Raw genomic sequence first — 13,056 nt, forward strand, 5'->3', positions numbered from 1 at the left:
GGATGATGTCTTCCCAGGGGAACCTGAAGGGCAGAATTAGAGCTTAACACACTGTGCTCTATCAAAGCCTAGGTAGGAATTAGTTTGTTGACTCTAGTGGCAATATGATAGCATTAATTTTATGTTTTACTCTCCTTGTCACAATTTCAATCTTGTCATGCTGTATCGTCCTGGTTATTGCAGTCCCCGCTTTGCAATCTAAGATGCAGTTGCTTTATTAAAGCATTATTGAAATATATACTGCCTCTGTTTGTCACTGGGTATGTGAGACTTATGTAACTGAGAGAAACGGATGAGACCTGAGTGACCACGGCTTCTCTGAGAAACCAGTTTTGTCATGCGCTCGGCTGCCCAATCATCCCTGCCCTTGGGTAGAGATGAGGCACTGTTAGTTAGCCTGAGCAGAACCCGGATTGGAGCGACAGGTGTCACCTGTAGTGGGTTAGACTCAGTCTCCCACACCACAGGCGATTCTGCCACTCGAAATCCAGTAGTCTCATTAGAATGATGAGAGCCTACGCGACAGCATCTATACCGACAAAAATGTTGCCCCACTTGCCGTCCTGAAAATGTTTTTTCCAAACTGCCCTTTTGGATCCGCTTTGGTTTCCCCTAATTTCTGACATGTTTTTGGCTCTTCCCTGTCACAGGCACTTGGCCCACCTACACAAGTGAGGTATCAGTTTTAGCGGGACATTGATGCGGAACGTTGGGTGGTAGGAAATTTGTGCCGGTGCAGTGATCCCACACAGAAATGTGGGAAAATTTGTTTCTTTTAGCTAAATTTGAGGTTTGTTGAGGATTCTGGGTAAGAAAACACTGGGTGATCCACACAAGTCTCACCTCGCTGGACTCCCTTGGGTGTCTAGTTTTTAGAAATGTTTGGGTTTGGTAGGTTTCCCTAGATGGCTGCTGAGCCCAGGACCAAAAACGCAGGTGCCCCCTGCGCAAAAACAGGTAGTTTTGTATTTGATCATTTTATGTGTCCACATAGTGTTTTGGGGTATTTCCTGCCGCAAGCATTACGCCTACCCACACAAGTGAGGTACCATTTTTATCGGGAGACCTGAGGGAACGCTGGGTATAAGAAAGTTTGTGGCTCCCCTCAGATTCCAGAACTTTGCAGCACCAAAATGTGAGGAAAAAGTGTTTTTTTTGCCAAATTGTTAGGTTTGTTAAGGACTCTGGGTAACAGTACCTGGTGAGAGTGCCACAAGTTACCCCATCCTGGGTTCCCCTAGGTGTCTAGTTTTTAGAAATGTCCAGGTTTGCTAGGTTTTCCTAGGTGCCGGATGAGCCAGAGGCCAAAATCCACAGCTAGGCACTTTGCAAAAAACTGGTCAGTTTTCTTTGTGAAAATGTGATGTGTCCATGTTGTGTTTTGGGGCATTTCCTATTGTGGGCACTAGACCTACCCACACAAGTGTGGTACCATTTTTATCAGGAGTATTAGGGGCATGCTGGGTAGATGGAAATTTGTGGCTCCTCTCAGATTCCAGAACTTTCTATCACCAAAATGCGAGGAAAAAGTGTTGTTTTGGCCAAATTTTGAGGTTTGCAAAAGATTCTGGGTAACAGAACCTGGTGAGAGTGGCACAAGTTACCCCATCCTGGGCTCCCCTAGGTGTCTAGTTTTAACAAATTCACAGGTTTGGTAGGTTTTCCTAGGGTCCGGCTGAGCTAGAGACCAAAATCCACAGCTAGGCACTTTCCAAAAAACACGTCATTTGTCAATGTAAAAATGTGATGTGTCCATGTTGCATTTTGGGGCATATTCTGTCGCAGGCACTAGGCCTACCCACACAAGAGAGGTACAATTTTTATCAGGAGACTTGGGAAAATGCTGGGTGGAAGGAAATTTGTGGCTCCTCTCCGATTCCAGAGCCTTCTATCACAGAAATGTGAGAAAAAAGTTTTTTTTGGGGGGGGGCACATTTTGAGGTTTGCAAAGGATTCTGGGTAACATAACCTGGTGAAAGCCCCACAAGTCACCCAATTCTGAATTCCCCTAGGTGTCTAGTTTTAAAAAATGTATAGGTTTGCTAGGTTTCCCTAGGTGCCGGCTGAGCTAGAGGCACTTTCCAAAAAACACGTCAGATTTCAATGTAAAAATGTGGTGTGTCCATGTTGCATTTCCTGTCGGGGCATAAGGCCTACCTACGTGAGGTACTATTTTTATTGCGAGACTTTGGGGGACACAGAATAGAAGAACAAGTGTTATTGCCCCTTGTCTTTCTCTACATTTTTTCCTTCCAAATGTAAGACAGTGTAATAAAGACGCCTATTTGAGAAATGCCCAGTAATACACATGCTAGTTTAAAGACCCCAGAATTCAGAGATGTGCAAATAACCACTGCTTCGCTAAACTCCTTATCTTGTGCCCATTTTGGAAATACAAAGGTTTCCTTGATACTATTTTTCACTCTTTATATTTCACCAAATAAATTGCTGTTTACCCAGTATAGAAGGAAGATGCGTTGCAAGGTGCAGCTCATTTATTGGAACTGGGTACCTAGGGTTCTTGATGATACTACCAGCCTTATATATCCCCGCAACCAGAAGAGTCCAGCAGACGTAACAGTATGTTGTTTTCAAAACTCTGACATCGCAGGAAAAAGTTACAGAGTAAAACGTGGAGAAAAATTGCAGTTTTTTTCACCTTAATTTCAATATGTTTTTATTTTAGCTGTTATTTTCTGCAGGAAAACCTTGTAGGAGCTATACAAATTACCCCTTGCTGACTTCAGAATTTTGTCTACTTTTCGGAAATGGTTAGCTTTCTGGGATCCACCATTGGTTTCACAGCCATTTCTGACACTAACTGGAAGGAGCCTGAAAGCACAACAAAGAGTAAAAATGGTGTGTGTCCCAGTAAAATACCAAAACTGTGTTGAAAAATGTGGTTCTCTGATTCAAGTCTGCCTGTTCCTGAAAGCTGGGAAGATGGTGATGTTAGCACCACAAACCATTTGTTGAAGCCATGTTCAGGGAAAAACCCACAAGCTTTCTTCTGCAGCCCTTTTTCCCTTTTTGTTTTAAAAAAAATGAAATTTTCGCTGTATTTTGGCTAATTTCGTGGTCTCCTCCAGGGGAATCCACAAACTCTGGGTACCTCTAGAATCCCTTGCATGTTGGAATAAAGGACACAAATTTGGCTTGAGTAGCTTTTCTGGACAAAAAGGTATGAGGACCTAAGTGTGAACTGCCCCAAGTAGCCAAAAAAAGGCCTGGCACCTGGGGGGGAAAAGGCCTGGCAGCGAAGGGGTTAAGCAAGCAGGAGTTGCCAACTGCACACACTGCACAGGCACACAATTAGCATAATTAAATATTTGCATGTAAGAAAGAGACAACATGATCACCACCTACTGGCTTCTGAAGGTATCACCGTCTTCCTTTCGTGACATGCCTCTCACCATTATACCCTACATGCACATCGCAGAGAATGTGAAGATGGCACGGACTCAGTCACCATCATGGTGTGCAATTATTGAAAATGTTATATCCTCGTTTAAGAACAGGAATTGCCTTTCAACTTTCGACCCATTTTTGCATACCCAAACATGTCGTGCACTTTTCTGCTGGCGCACACCAGATATTTGTTTTAAGGAACAGCCTTATTAGATAAGCCATGTTGGCCCTTTTGTGTCTATTGATGCCTTTTTGTCAGAATATCTGACAGGGCCTTAAGAACTTTTTCAAGAGTGCCCAGGTTTAGTTTCTGTCCTACAACAGACCAAAATATATTTAAATCTAACGAGATAGTATGTGCTATTAACTGTGGCTTACCGTTTAATACTTTTGCACAATGTTTTGTACCCTTTTGTGAAGAGGGTCGAGCAAGAGTCGTTACTAAGTTGAAAATGCAGCATAATACTTTATAAAACGTGTATTGGATAAAGCAGTGTATTGGTTTGTGTCTGTAAACAGGGAGCCAGGAGTTAAATCCTGATTAAAACCGTCAAGACTATTTGGGAGTGTAACACAGACACCTGAAAACCCTTCGGCGCAAGGGACTGTGTTACGCCCCTTTAAAAAATACACACTTGGACGCTCTGCTGGTAACTCCTTTGCAATATAACTAGAAAAAAATGCATGCTATCAGGAACTTTCAAGAGATCTATTACTTCAACACAATACAAGCTTCCGAGGTCCATTTAATTTGCAAATGAACCTGTTGCGCACACTTACACTTCTTTTAGGCAAGCAGTCGCTCTGGAAAGAAAAAAAGTTTGCCTATGTGTTAATTGTGGCTGTATCTGCTCTTTGAAGAATTGTTCTCATATTTTATGAACACGAACAACGTCTCCACATCGACTAGCTTGTAATGAGTGTGAAGTAGCTCGACCTCGGCATGGTATGGTGTCCTGCTGGACACATTCTAGTGTTTCCACCAGCCACTCTGCTGAGGGCTGGCTTCTACACTCATCCCACACCCATCCATCACAGGCGTCACCAGTCAGGTGACCATGCTAGTAAAAAAGGTAGCGCGCACGTACCTGCAAGCCAGTTATAGAACCCACTACCATAGTGTCCGCGTCACCTTATTTAGTATCATGAGGGCCTAGGGCCCCAAACACTACAATTGCGATGAGTGTGTCTGACCGCACGTGTGCGTTAGCAGCAGTTTTGCTGTTGGTCGTGGGAAGCAAGCAATGCCTGTGCCGAAAGGCACCCCCTCATCCAAGGCCACCGGCGCAGGGCGACAAGCCAGCCACCCAGCACGGACACCGGTGTCCCCACTGAGGCCCTGCACTCACCCGCTTGCCGCAACACAGCTCGCCGATTGGTGCTGCACCCCAGCTCATGAAGCGGAGAAGCATCTATTACTCCACAGGTCGCCATCTGGTCCTGGCGGCGAAAAAGTGGGAAAAGCGCCGTCCCATAACGCAGTGTGTGCCAATTGGAAGAAGTGCCTGTGCGGGAGGGCAAAGAGACTACACACACCTTACACCAGCACAAAGTCAAACGCTGCAAATGCTTACGTTCACACGGGAAAGTCTGTGTAGAGCTGCTGTGGCAGAGACACTGCGCACACCGCTTAATGACCCCCGACCTTCCCCAGCATCCACTTACCCGCCCAGCGCAAGGTGTGCACCGCAGCTAGTAGTGAGTGAGGCCCAGGAGCAGTGAGAGAAGCACAACAGCCAGTAACCACGTCGCAAGCAAGTGGCCCCCGCACAATAATCTGATGGCCTGCAAGCAATGCCATGGCGGCCACAACCTGCAACCTGTACTACGTCACCTCAACAGCCTCAATTTAGGAGGCCCACATTCGACAAGCACCAACAAAGGAGCCCCGTCTCTGCCTGTAATGCGGGGATGCTACAGAAGGGGAGGACAATGAGCAGCATGCAACATGGCGGCCCGCAGAGCTGACAAGACTGCTAGGGCTGCGAGGAGAGAGGCGCGACGGTGCGCCATTCACTGAAAGATATGTGAAGTGCCCAGGGCCGCCCCCTTCCCATAAGCGACCGGACCGGAGACCAGCCTGTGACACTGCCAACCCCGACCAGCAACTTGCCTGCCTCCACACCGTGAGGCTGTTTGAAAGAAAAAAAATAGGAAGAAGAACAATAGAAAAGAAGCAGAAAGAAAGAAAACCGCACTTACCTGCTGAGGTGAGCTGCAGCCCCGGCTCCAGTGACTGGAATCACCGGCATCTGCCTCGACCAGTGAGGACCACAGGCAGTGGAAAGATTGTCAGCATGAGAAGAACTGCTCCACATTGCCCCCTGGTGGCCAAACACAGGTACTGCCCGTGTTCACCAGAGACTTTGGGGGTCATTACGACCCTGGCGGCCGGCGGTATGTTGGCGGTAACACCGCCAACAGGCTGGCGGTGTTCCGCCAGCAATTATGACCATGACGGAATTGCCACAGCCATACCGCCGGCCCCTCCACTTTCCCGCCAGGATTCCGCCTGGTGGTCATAATCCCCAGGGCAGCGGTGCCAGCACCGCTGCCCTGGGGATTATGAGTCCCCGACCGCCGGCCTGTCGCCAGCGGTAAGGGGACTTAGGGTGCCCCTGGGGGCCCCTGCACTGCCCATGCATTTGGCATGGGCAGTGCAGGGGCCCCCAGGCATAGCCCCGTCGCGCATTTTACTGCCCGAAATGCGCGACGGGTGCTACTGCACCCGCTGCACATCAGCATTGCCGCCAGCTCTATTGCGAGCCGGCTGCAATGTTGAGGTGACATTTCTGCTGGGCCAGCGGACGGTAACACTGTTACCGTCCGCTGGCCCAGCGGAAATGTCATAATAGGGAGACAGTAATACCGCCGGCAATGGTGGTATTCTGTCTCCCGCGGCCTCTGCGGTCTTTTGAAAAGACCGCCGAGGTCGTAATGACCCCCTTTGTGTGTTGTGCAGCGCCGGGGAAGCTGCTGTGGCCACAGTTGAAGCAACAGCGGCACCAACAGACATTGCTAGATGTGCGGAGAGACTAGGAACCCTGAAAAGAAATACAGCGAAGATACCAATAAAAGCTTTCAAGCGCCCAGCAAGAGACAACATCCTGCGGCCAAGGACAGCGCAAGCAAGAAAGAGCAAAGTGCACTGCGTGCACACCCCCAGACTGTGACTGCGCAGAGGAGAGAGAGAGAGAGAGAGAGAGAAGTGTGCAACCCTGCACAGCACAGGCAGAGACTGCAGCTGCCCCAGCCGAGCAGCAAAAGCGTGAGAAGGATGCCACATGAGACACCAGGAGAACAGATGTGGCATGCGGAGCCCCAAGCGGCCCCTGCCACTCACAGGAAAACAGCGCCACATGCCCCCAGCGATGAAGTACAACCCTGCAAGCCAGGAGGATGGGCACACCAGGTGCTAATGAAGGGTGCCCATTGAGAAGCAAAGAGACAATGTCAGAGGCGCACAGCGGGCCACGCCAGTGAACCTGATAGCACGGGCAAGAGCCCGAGAGACAGGGAGCCCTCTGAAAGCGTGACGCAATGCCAAGGGAAAGAGGCCACGCCAGCCAGCCACACCACAGCACAAGATGGCCACCGCTGGCTCATCGTTCAGCAGGTTAGCAGAACTGACCAACCCTGCCAAGCAGAAGGAGGCAGGAGCGAGCGCTGAAACAGAGCAGTCTTGAGGCACAAGAGCTGCGCCCTCGAGTGAAGACGCGGAGGAACAGAACTGTGACCCTCCAGTCAAGGAGCGGTCCACCAAGATGATCCTGGAATGGACCAGACCTGCGAGAGGTCTGCGAGAAGAGCAGATCAAGTCCTACCAGCGAGAGGCTACAACAGAGCAAGGTGCGCTGGCAGAGGTGCAGTGAAAGGTCGGTGTGGCGCAGCATGCAACACCACATCGAGAAAGATAGAGGAAAGAAGAACATGGTACGATGCCACAATGTGAATGGGCGAAGAGAGAAAGGGTGTGACAGACCGGTCACACTGGAAATCAACGCCACCACAAGTGGCAAACAAAAGGAGGAGAGCGATAGGACTGAGGACTCGTGCCAGCAGACAAGAGGGCATCCATCACCACAAGCCAGCCACCGGGGTGAGCAGACATCACTGGAGACAGCTCTGCGGGTGGACCATGCTTCCCAGCGCGACCATCCTACCACTTGTCACTGGCTGCTTGACCACAATGGCATCCCTGTTGCCGACTGCACATGACAGGCAACAACTGCCACTGCCTTCAGCAATTTACCAAGCTACACGTGCGCATGTGTCCCTTTCAAATCATTTAGATAAAACCAGTTTAATCAGTGTACTACTAAAAATCTGGTGTAAAATAGGACTGCCACAGTTGTCATTACTTATTTGCATAACTTTGAAAGAATAAATGTTCAAATCTACCCTTGCGTATTTTTTTTTTTGTAACAGCAGTGCAAGTCAGGGCTAAATACAGAAGCTCAGCATCTGACACTTGAACATGCTGTTGTAAATTCACATCCCCTGTCCCAGAACAGTTAACAACTGCTGTTTAGTGTTTGACCTATGTGAGAGTCCCATCAGAGCTCTGCTGGGCCAGAATCATGATTGCTTTGCATGGACATTTTCAGTCTTTGGAAAGGTAGGATTTAAACTATGCTGTTTTTGTATTTCTGTGCAGTGCGCTCTCTAGCACCAATTAACACCAGTAGAGAAAGGTAACCTTCCAAAGAACTGACTCAAGAAAATTTAGAATGCCAGTATGCTCATAGAAATCCTGTGTAAAAAGGCAGGCCAGGAGCTGGGGTACTTGAGACATACTGCAACCATGAGGCCACATTGAAACTAAAGCTCACATTTTAATTTTGTCTCTAAGATACAGGAAGATTGTCATTGTTAGAACTCAAATCATCCTGTTTTGTACTCAAGATATTTACCTATTTAGACACAGAAACCTGAGTGTGTAATTTGCACATATTGAGAAAAATGACACAGAAAACGTAGCAACACCTTAAAAGTGCACTGAAGCCGCAGAAGTGCAAAATATTAACTGCTTCTTAATAAGATGTTATAACAGAATACTTATGAAAAGAACGATTTAAAATAATTATGGTGACAGAATAATGCAATTCTAATGATGTGCCCTAGCCTTTCTGTTGCCTTACATTGTAGTACACCATGAGAAGAAAGGGGTGCAAACATTTGTGGGAATTAGTTACATAGCTGATATTTACAGTAGTGATATTAGATATTATAAACAGCATAAAAATGCAAAAACGATTTTAGTAAAATTAATTTTAAGAATATTTTACATGTATGTATGTTGAGCAAACTTTGTGGTAGTTGGCCATATTCAGTCGTGGTCATTATTGAATAATGTTTTAAGGTCTTCAAGCTGTAGCGGCAGCCTGTAATAAGTGTTTATTCAGAATTTACATTTTTGGTTGATCTCTTTATTGATGCGCACATGATCCTTTACTGAATCCTAGAAATGTGCATTTTATCCTTAAGAAATAAGTAATTATTTTCCATCCAACCCAAATGTATTTGAAAGGTCTTTTTTTTAAAAGTAGTATACCAAGTGCCCAGGGCCACTAAATTAAATGCTACTACTGGGCTGTAGTACTAGTTGTGCCACCCACAGATGTAGCCTTTCAAACCTGTCTTAGGCCTTCCACTGCAGCCTGTGTGCGCAGTTTACTGCTACTTTGACCTAGCATTTAAAACTGTTTGACAATCCTTAAAACTCGCTTTTTTGCTAAATATAAGTCACCCCTAAGGTACGTGCTAGGTAGGAGGGGCATCTACTTTTAAGTTTATATGTGCTGGTGGTGTCACGGACAGTTTCTTTTTTTTTTCTTTCACTACTATGAGGTCTACTCCTCTTAAATTGAGTGCGCTTTTACCATTGAAGTTAGTTTTGTCATCACTATGTAATAAATGTCACTTCTAAAATGTAGATATTTGTCTACTGTTACAGTTCTGTATGCAGCCTGTCTTTAATACCCAGGCTTTGTTACAGCTACACTCTGCTTTCCCTCTCTCTGTCCACATTAGCACGCAAACTACTTTACATTTGTTAGACAGTCTGTGTCCTTCTTACCTTGCTCTATAGGGCTATATGGTCAAAACATTTCTCTCCTGTCATCTGTTTAAACAACTTTTTAGTCTTTTTCAGAATTCTAAGGCTTACCACCATTACGTTTCCTTTAAACTTGCCTCTGCCCATTGTGCCTTTCCCTCATAATTTTACAATCTGAAAAATAAACACAATGGTTGTATCCCGCAAAAAAAGTGTTAAGGAGGAAAAGAATTGTTATGCAGTGGTGGATAGAGGAATAGAGAAAATCAAGAGCTATTGACAATTTAGAGGCACAACATGAAACAGTTTTTCTTCTCTAATGCAGTGCTGCACTACTTTACATATAATTCAAAACATAGTGGCACATTTACACTTAATCAACACATAATTCAAATACAGCCTTTGATCAATGACAGACTATTTGTGCACATTTCAAAATCATTTCCTGTCTTCCGGTGCCAGCTCATCAAATGCTTCCCAAGCTACACTCCGGGAGGGTTTTAATTAATTAATTTATTTATTTTCTCTCTGGGGTTCCCATGAAGTGAAAAATAATTATCTTCTCTCTGTCCAGGCTCTCCTGCGTGGTCCTACTATTCACCGTTCGAATTTGCCACTATCATTTAACGTAATGATACGGAAAACTGTGTTACTCCTCAGTCACCTATTTAAGAAAAAATTATTCTCTTGCGCCTGGCAAGGTTCTCCTGCGTGGTCTTACTTTTCACCGTACAAATTTGCCACTATCATTTAATGTAATGATACGGGTAACTTAGTTACTCCTCAGTCACCTATTAAATTGCCAGCTATATTTTTTTTTTTTACCTCAATCCCCAGTTTAACTCTTAGCTAAATTGTAAGCGTTGAAAGGCCACAACAGCAAGGCATTTAATTAACTTACCGGTGGTGGCATTTCACCCATCCCACTTCTGACGCCATTTGTTAGGGAAACTACTTCTCAACCCTCCTCAGAGTGACGCAAATAAAAAAACACAAACACCAGGCATGGCTCCGGAACAGATTATGGCCCTCATTCTGACCTTGGCGGGCGGCGGAGGCCGCCCGCCAAAGTCCCGCCGTCAGATTACCGTTCCGCGGTCGAAAGACCGCGGCGGTAATTCTGACTTTCCCGCTGGGCTGGCGGGCGGTCGCCTTCAGACCGCCCGCCAGCCCAGCGGGAAAGAGGCTTCCACGATGAAGCCGGCTCGGAATCGAGCCGGCGGAGTGGAAGCTGTGCGACGGGTGCAGTTGCACCCGTCGCGTATTTCACTGTCTGCCCAGCAGACAGTGAAATACATGTAGGGGCCCTCTTACGGGGGCCCCTGCAATGCCCATGCCAGTGGCATGGGCACTGCAGGGGCCCCCAGGGGCCCCGCGACCCCCCCTACCGCCATCCGGATCCCGGCGGTCCGACCGCCGGGATCTGGATGGCGGTAGGGGGGGTCGGAATCCCCGCGGCGGTGCAGCAAGCTGCGCCGCCGCGGAGGATTCAATGGGGCGGCGGTACACTGGCGGGACCCCGCCAGTGGTGCCGGTCCGACCGCGGCTTTACCGCCGCGGTCGGAATCCCCATTGGAGCACCGCCAGCCTGTCGGCGGTGCTCCCGCGGTCCTCCGCCCTGGCGGTCAAAGACCGCCAGGGTCAGAATGACCACCTAAATGTTTTTTGAGGTACCAAGGTTTATTGGCATGCCAAGGCAGAAAGCAGACGCACATCACCAGTGTTAAGTCTTACAAGCTGGCATTCTTCTGCACTGAAGCATATAAGTCAGGCAGTTATATATGTTAATAAGTGCTGTCACAGCAAAACCATAGAAGGGGACACAGTCCAAACATGGGCAAGCATATACAAAAAGTAATGCTGCATATACAGAATTTTAAGACCACAGAGTAACATTATACATATCACAGTGCGAGCAGAGACAAGTGAACAGACAACAGCTGGACTGTAAGAAAAAGGGGGCTGGGTTGCTGATTGGCTGAACTTAAAGTGTGAGACCAAGCTAAACTTAACAACGTGGCTTGGAGAGGGTTGTTTGCACAGCTGGCATAGTTGTCACAGATGTCAGCAGGGGAGTCTTACTGGGATTCAGATAATGGAGGAGAGAATTGGAACTAAAGTACCATCATATCTATAGGTGCATACATGTGAATATATATTTTTCTCAACACCGTGGACCAATCCGCCGCTCTCGTTATATCTTGGAGACCCCAAGCCAAAGGATTTCAAGACCATAGCACCTCCTACTGAATGGGCTCCAAACTTTGAAGTATCATTACCTGCTTCAGCCAGAATCCACTTCACCCAGCGGGCCAAGGTGGCCGATGACACTGGGTGGAACGGTAACTGGAGAACAAACAGAAGCTGGCCTTCATTAGATTGACGTAGTTCCCTAGTACGGCCTTCATATTCCTTCAAACAATAAACAATGCATAGCTTAGGATTGTCAGGAAAACTAGGGTAAGTAAATTGTCTGGAAAGTGTCTTTGTTCTTCGGGAAATCAAAAAGGTAACACCCTCAGGAGAATATACTCTGCCCGAAATATCTAAGGCATGAATGTTTATGAGTGGAGTCTGCCCAGGATGTGGATATAAACTTAAGAGATTGCTCCGAAAAGTGTGGCACAAACCAGCCTTTCCTGAAATTTGCCAAGCCATAAGTTGCAGTCTGTCCTGAAGAAGGACAGTGTGCAGGAGGCCTGTTGGATCTGTCAAAAGATTAGGAATCGAGGGGATGAGAACTGGAAGGTCTCGAGACCTTTCTAAGAGGACTGGGAACCAGGGCTGAGCTCTCCACAGGGGATTGATGAGAATCAGTTCTGCCCTCTGGCGTAGGACTTGAGATGCCACTCTCAGAGTCATTGGAAATGGAGAGAAGGCATAATGAAGTGGACCTTTCCAATGTTGAAGGAAAGCATCCATGGCTAAGAACATGAGGTCTGGCCTCCATGAGAAAAAATGGGTCTGTTGATGAGACAGGCGGTATGCGAACATGTCTATGTGGCACTGGCCCCATCGAAGTTGAAGGGCCTGGAATATTAACTGATGCATCCTCCATTAGTTTGGGTTCCTGAGATATCTTGAGTTCCAATCGGCTATGGCATTGAGTTGACCTGGAAGATACTCTGTTGTAACTGATATACAGTTCTGGAGACAGTAGTGCCAGAAGGTTTTCACTATTTCTGCCAGAATACAGGACTTCATCCCTTTCAGCTTGTTTACGTAGCGGACTGCTGAGATGCTGTCCATCCAGAGTAGTACACAACAATTGGACTGGGGAGCCAATGTCTTGATTGCGAAAGAGTCTGCTAATAGCTCCAAGCAGTTTATATGAAGGTGAACTTCGTCTCGTGACCAACGGCTGCAGGTGGAGACGCTGACACCCCAGGCACCCCATCCCAACTTGCTGGCGTCTGATTCCAGGATCATGTCCAGACAAGATCCAAAAATGTCTCTACTGTTCCAGGCAGATGTGGTATAGCCACCACTGGAGTTTGTTCTTGGTCTCGGGAGTGAGTGCTATGAGTTCTGAGTATGTGAGACCTCTCTGTAGATGTTGTACCTTTAAGCGTTGGAGGGCTCTGTACTGT

General features: G+C 47.1%; 1 long non-coding RNA gene across 1 annotated transcript in view; it reads right to left on the minus strand.

Annotated features, from left to right (window-relative positions):
- Positions 1-5,732, minus strand: part of LOC138299498 (uncharacterized) — a 40,844-nt gene extending 35,112 nt beyond the window's left edge. The window contains exon 1 of the long non-coding RNA XR_011204760.1: positions 5,611-5,732. This is a non-coding gene — a long non-coding RNA (uncharacterized lncRNA). The remainder of the gene's footprint in view (positions 1-5,610) is intronic.
- Positions 5,733-13,056: the final 7,324 nt, after the last annotated feature.

Source organism: Pleurodeles waltl, chromosome 6, assembly GCF_031143425.1.
Source record: "Pleurodeles waltl isolate 20211129_DDA chromosome 6, aPleWal1.hap1.20221129, whole genome shotgun sequence".
Classification (NCBI taxonomy): domain Eukaryota; kingdom Metazoa; phylum Chordata; class Amphibia; order Caudata; family Salamandridae; genus Pleurodeles; species Pleurodeles waltl.